The 7438-nt window shown below is 32.7% G+C and overlaps 1 non-coding gene across 1 annotated transcript; it reads right to left on the bottom strand.

Annotated features, from left to right (window-relative positions):
* Nucleotides 1–906: 906 nt before the first annotated feature.
* Nucleotides 907–979, bottom strand: TRNAK-CUU (transfer RNA lysine (anticodon CUU)). Its single transcript has one exon. It is a non-coding gene; the product is annotated as a tRNA-Lys (tRNA).
* Nucleotides 980–7438: the final 6459 nt, after the last annotated feature.

Raw genomic sequence — 7438 nt, 5'->3', positions numbered from 1 at the left:
TCAATACAAATTTCTGTTTATGTAATTAATACTTTGCAAATTTACAAGAACAATTTGTAGGAACAGGTTTTATGACATTTTGTGAAGCCTTGACGAAATAATTGTATTTACTTCGTTTACAGAGCTGTATGATATTCTTTAGCGCAAGAGGGGAAAGAGTAAGAGAATGTAGTTGTAATAAAACGAAACTCTTTTCTAGTAAATTGGGATGTTAAGGTTTTTCTTGAACTAAAACGTACAGGGACATGTAAAGCAAAATTATCCAAGGAAACGTATGTTGACATTGAAAGCTAAAGGTAACATTATCAATCCTTAGTTTCATTTAATACGTTATACAAACTAAATCCGTCTTAACCATCTAGTTCATCTAAAGCTAACCACTGAAGGATCATTCCTAAGGCCATATTTAGACTATACACCAAAAATATACGCCACATATTTCAAGATACGAATATATATTATAATGTTGGAATGAATGTTGCTGTTTCTGGCGCATATTTTTTTCTCATGCTCGAAACTAGCCATAAGAACTAAATACACGTTTCTGATTGGTTTTACAATCACTGCAAACTAATATACATGAGGAAATAAAATGTTTTAAAAAAATGCTATAGAAGTTATTAATAGTAAAAACTGTCTGAACAGTGAGATAAGTATGTTCGTATAATTCATTATTTCTAGTTAATAATACGTGTCTTAAATTACAGAAGTAGTTGAAATGTTTGCAAAAGATAGCGTCGCAGCCAATATATTTTTGAGGCTATAGAATGTGTTCCTTAAGAAACTATAAATTAAAGAAATTATTATAAAAATTTCTACGAGTAGAGATTAAATTTGAACATCATTAACTTCGTACAATACATGGGACATCAATTCTATACCAGTCTTGTAAAATAAAGACTTTAGCGCCCAGCGTGGGGCTCGAACCCACGACCCTGAGATTAAGAGTCTCATGCTCTACCGACTGAGCTAGCCGGGCATGAGGACACACCACTTTAGACGTGAAACCCATTCTGCATCATAACCTCTTTTAACGTTGATTATAAAGTGTATGTAGCCTTTTATTCCTTTCACTTATGACAGTAACGTTTGTCTTAACGCTATAATCGTAAATATTTAAGAGATAATGTATTCAAGGTCTCCTGTTTTTCATTTTAGCAATCATTTTAATAATTGTTTATATATATCAGTGTCCCGAGCCAGATATGAATCATAGGATGTGCAGCGGAAACATTCAAGACGTAAACAACGAAAGCCACATAAAGTAAGACTGAATATCTTATCAGAATATGAAGTAATTTTATATAATCCATGATTTGACATTGAAAGCAGCAAAACATGATTGAATGGCAAATATCATGGCATTACTCGAGCAGATGGCAGACACATTTCTTACATTTTCAGAACTAGTGTTGTAAAGGCCTGAAAAAAAAAAACGGAAATTCTGGGTTTAAAAAAAGTTTTTTTAACGTTTTTTTTCCGAGCTTGAACAAAAAAAAAAAAAAAAAAAAAACGGAAAAATGGGGAAAATTTGAAATTTTTGAATATTTTACTACGTTATGCTTTTAAAATGAAAACTATTTTATATTTACTAGTTTACAGTTAAGATCAGTGAGTAGTTGAGTAGTTGTGATTTCTTGTATTAGAATAGGGAAATTTTGTGTCAACAAATATATTTGCACCACTCCTTTCAAGTAAGCACCGAGATAGAATGGAGTTATGCCTACAAAAGATACTAAAATATAATCCTAGTTAGATTAATTAATATAGACGAATTTAAATTATCTTAAGTAATATTATAAAGTTACCGTTTTACGGCAGGGAAGTGTTAAAATAACAGGGCCAGAATCATTTTAGTTATAACCAGTATGTTAAAATCAAATACATATTCTATGGAGATACGTATCTTCCTTGTGCTGTGTAAAATTTCCGGAAATTTTGAACCCATTACAAAAAATCTTTTGTTCGGAAATATTGGTAAAACCTGAAAAATGTTTAAAAACTATTTCTTCGCCTGATGCAAATCTTATTTGCTGTAACGTGTCTGCAGAATGTATACAATGTATTTCGCTAGCAGGAAAAATATTTAAAGCAATAGCTTTTAATTTTACTTTTTAGTTTTCTGATTTCTGATTTTAAAAAATCCCTCTTTATTTTTTGTATATTTTTCGACCAACTCAAAAAGAGAGATGATCTTATTTACATATATACACTACGCCGTACAAGTGCATAAATTTGAGCAGCGACAAATATATTAATAAATTTAACATGTGTACCTTCCGTTCGTTATTATTAAAGACTAGCAGAATACCCGTTCTTCACACAGGGAGAATACGTTTCATTTTAGGTATAAGAGGCACCAAAACTGTCACCAATGAACTTAGGGACTCCAAAACTATGAATTCGACACTAGTACCAGTCATTTTCAATTACTTTTACATGTGACCCACTCCCTTTATTAGTACTAATGAGGCTGAATTTGGATTTAAACAGCTTCGGAAGTGTTAATGTTCATTTCAGAACCCCCAAAACCATGGATTCGACACTAATATCGGGCATCTCTCCCCGCCTCCAAGCTACGAGGATGAATTTTGATTTAAACGGCATCGGAAGTGTTACTGTTCATTCCAGCGACCCTAAAAACAATGGATTCAACACTAATAACGGTCATTTTCGATCATATTTATATATCTCCTCTCCTCCCTAGTTACAGGGATGAATTTGAATTTAAACGGCATCGGAATGTCACTGCTCATCTCAGCGACCCCGAAAAATATACATTTGACACTAATATCGGCCACTTTCAGTTATTTTGACATATCTCTTCCTACCCAAGTTGCGGGCCTGAATTTGGATTTAAATGGCATCGGAAGTGCTACTGTTCATCAAAGCAACCCGAAAAACTATGGATTCGACAGTGATATCGGTCATTTTCGATCATTTGTGTATATATAACTCCCCTCCACTCTCAAGTCACGGCGCTGAATTTGGATTTAAACGGCATTAGAAGTGTTACTGCTCATCTCAGCGACCCCGAAAACTATGGATTCGACACTAGTATCAGTCATTTTCGATCATTTATATATATATATATATATATATATATATATATATATATATATATACATATATATATCATCCCCTTCCCCCTCCCCCAAAGTTTTGGCGTTGAATTTGGATCTAAACTGCATCGGTAATGTCACTGTTCATCTCAGGGGTCCTGAACACTATGGATGCACACTATTATCGATCATTTTGCATAATTTTTATATGGTCTACCTCCCCCTCCCCCAATTTGCGGGGATAAATTTAGATTTGAACGGCATCGAAAGTGTCACTGTTCACCTCAGTGTCCCCAAAACTATGGATTCGATACTGATATCGGCTATTTTCCATCTTTTTTTATATACCTCCCCTTCCCCTTCCCCCAAGTTGCAGAGCTGAATTTGAATTTAAGCTTCATCGGAAATGTCACTGTTCATCTCAGCAACCCCGAAAGCTATGGGTTCGACCCCAAGATCGGTAATTTTCAATATATATGTGCTCTTCCTTCCTCCAAGTTGCACCTTCAAAGTGAAATGCTGAAATCCATCCCAGGCCTTAAATTCATCTATGTTGAAATTTTTTATTGAGATCAGTCTGGTGGTTCAAGAGTTTTTAAAATAGAAATATATTCACTTTTATATATATATATATATATAGATAGATAGATAGATAATTTGTCGCATTAGGAAACAGGTATTTGTTTATTTACGAAATTTTGTACATAAAGGTTATAGTAAATTCTGTATTTGAATATTAAATGATAGTAATTATATATCTAAGTGCATGACTAATAGTGAAATTTACCCACTGCTCTTTCTTTTGATAAATAATTTGGTTAAAATTAACAAAATTTCACCTGATCAAAGAGCACGTTAAGGACTCAGTTTCATTCAAGAGCCCTATTTGTTGCAAAACAGAAACGCTTCATGAGATGTAGATGTGTATGCAATGGTAAAAGTTCTGTAATTCATAGACATCCAGGTGTAAACGACTAAAAGGCATACAAAGGAAATGAGTGCAGACTATTAATTTTCAAGGATAATTACAACCATTTTATTTTCGAATACTTCTTTTTTTTTTAAAAAAAAATATTCAATATATTGAAATTTCTCAACTTACATTTTTCACGCGTTCGAAAAAAAAGGTCCCATTACTAGTAAAACTAACCTAATACAAGAATTTTGTTTTTTTTTATTTTTCCGGAAAGAAATCGGAAAAAACGTTTTTTTTTTTTTTTTTTTTTTTTGCCAGCAGGTTCAAAATTTCCTGAAATTTTACAACACTATTCAGAACACGAAACAATTTGTGCTAAGTGTTCACGATAATGCTATCTAATCGAGTTAGGGCAGAAGCGCAGCAGGGGACCCGAGAGGTAGAGGAGGGTGCGTCCGTAGGGAGCAGGCACGTCAGCGACGGCAGGTATACGCATAAACGAGGATAGTGGAAAAGAACACATATGTACAATTTTTACACTAACATTGAAAATTCATTTCAATGTGCTGTGCACTGACAGTAAATCACTTATATTCACACTCTCATTCCTTCACGAAATTTTACCTATAAATTTTCTATTTGGTTGAACCGTTTGCTCAGGTGAACCCAATATCATAAATGATATCCTAAGTTCTAATGTATGAAGGGTATAATACCTGTACATTTTTTTATGGCTCTTCTTTTCAGTTACAAAATTTACACATGCTAAAATAATTTAAAACAGTTTCATTTTTATGGTTTGACCTGTTGACAATGCCAGTCTGTAAAAGCTCTGAAGTTCCACTTTCTTAGTAAATCACTGGTAGTCTTTACATTGTACGATTGTACGCAACTGGGACTTACAATATTGTAATGTTAGTACGTTCATACGTCAGTTACTCCACACAAAAACTCTTGAACGGAAGTGAATTTTAAAATTGTTTCTTGTACTTTGTAAAAAATACAAACCACATGGCGTAACAGCCCTTTGTGAGCCTGAGACGCTGCAACGCCATCTGTTAACGACTGACTGAACTACGTCCAGCCTAGCATACGTTGGTCAGCGCACTGAATTCCCCTGTCTCTAACAGGTGTATCAAGATTTTATAAGACCTTTTATTCACGTGATTCCCAGTTTGCCTCACGATGGACGCCGAGTCCGATGGACGCCGAGAAAGCACCGGCCGGAAATCGAACTCGGGACCACGTGGACATGAGTCTGCCACTGCCACTATCGTGTCTTGCATTAGATAGTTAGAACAATTATCTTTACCAGTTTCATTAATGAAATCAATCCGTTAACGTCTTAGCGGCTAATGGTGACTTACGTAAGTACATTACTCCACATAATAACTCTTGAACTAAAGCAAAATTTTGAATTTTGTTTGTTGCAATAGATAACCAGAGCAATTACTCTAATGAGTTTGCTACTAAAATGAATCCGTTAACATATTTACGAGTAACGGAGACTTTAACGGTAGCAATCCATATCTTATTTTGTAACGAAATAATTTACCGTTACATTAGATTTCTACTTTGCTTTGGAACGGACCTCATAAATTATATTAGAGGTTGCATAATTTTTTAAAGGGAAGGCTTCAGATATAGTATCTTAGGTATAGAGCTCCTTTCATTTGAAGTGATTAAAGTAGACTTGCACAAACATGTTGTGAGTTATTAGTTTGTTATTCTACTATGTTTTGTTGCTTTTGTGTTTTCGTTTGTTTTCGATGTGTAATTAACCTACTGCATAACGGTTTACAATTGCTTGATTTGTGCCTATGCATACTTTACAATTGTGTAAATAATTTTAAGAACCTCAGAAATACCCGTATGCTTTAATATTTATAAAATAATATCTAAAAAAATTACTGTTATTTGTTTAATTAACTTTTAGTATAAGTGTGGCTATTTTCATTCTGTACGTGCTTTCGCGTGCTTTTTAAAACCGCGTGGCAAGCCTTACATTTCGTAGATTCTGTCCACAAAAGAAGACGTTATTGATAATGTTAGAAAAGGGGAAACGCGGACGAATAAACAGTATGTAAGTGGCGTGTTGTTTTATAAAATTGTAAGTAAATATTTTGAGAATTTATACTTCATTGTTTGTATATGTAAATCGTTATTACAATGGTATGTTCTGTATTAAATTCTTCATTTGATAAAATGACCATTGAAATATCAGGTGTGTAAAATTATCGCGAATTATGTTTCTAAGTGGATTCTGATTAACGTGTTTAGTGCACCTTTTTAGAAAACAAAACATTGCAATAATGATCATGATTGCGGTGCTTGGAAATTTGAAATATGTTCCAGAAAATAAAGTTTAGTGAAAAGGAAACATTCAGTTTTGGCTTATAAACACAGACTGCTCTAAAGTTTCGGTTCATCCAGGTAACAAATAATTAGAACGTTTTCTGCAGTGCATGAGAGGAAGCATAAATGCTGTTATAGTATTCTCGTTGCTTAGTTAAAATTTCGTTCTCAACGTTCGCCTTCATTTTTACGGTAATTTAGTAAGAATGCATGGCATAATGAGATCTATAATGCATCATTAATTCGTGCCGCCTTTCGTCGCGATCTATTAATCAACAATGATCACAAAACAGCAAATTGATCAGAATAGTATGCACTTTTCTCGCATAAATGAAAATCAAATATACTTGGCAAGATACCTAATCCAAAATAATAAGTTTGTACGTTATTAATTGAATAAATTTTCGAGTTCCATGTAGAAAGTAGTGACGATAATTGCCTTAGTCACGATATTTCGGTTGTTTTCCAATATTCAAGAAATCAGCAGTGACAAATTAATTAAAACTGGTCTTATATATCTTTAATGAAATAATTATATGTTGCTTATTACAACTTCTCAATGAATTATCCGTAAACTTCAATCTTCCATCTCCAAAAAACAGTTTATGAATATGTTTTCTTAATCAAAAAAGAGTATATTTTGTTGTCTGAAATGCAGTTTGTAAATCAAAGCATTGTTCCTTACCTTCTACCAAGTGTAACAAATAATAATAATAATTATATATATATATATATATATATATATATATATATATATATATATATATATATAATAAACTTAGTTCTCCACATGTTTCGTGAGGAACGTCTTGGAAATTTATTGTTTCTCGTCTGGTATTTTACTTTATTTCTTGCACTCACTAGTTCATATATTGACTATCCTTTCTTAAATATCAGAGCATAATTTCTGTTCCTTGGTGCCTTATATATATATATATATATATATATATATATATATATATATATATATATATATATATATATATATATATATATATATAATCATACATGATTAAGCCATTTCACAAATAATCCGATAACAAAATACATGCATCGAGCCATAATGTGACAATTAATACTGACTTCGTGCTTATTTATGGCTCTA

The sequence above is a fragment of the Thermobia domestica genome, unplaced genomic scaffold (assembly GCF_964235325.1).
Source record: "Thermobia domestica unplaced genomic scaffold, izTheDome1.hap1.1 HAP1_SCAFFOLD_630, whole genome shotgun sequence".
Classification (NCBI taxonomy): domain Eukaryota; kingdom Metazoa; phylum Arthropoda; class Insecta; order Zygentoma; family Lepismatidae; genus Thermobia; species Thermobia domestica.
Note: the sequence above shows the minus strand (reverse complement) of the source record. Positions and strands in the feature narration are given on the sequence as shown.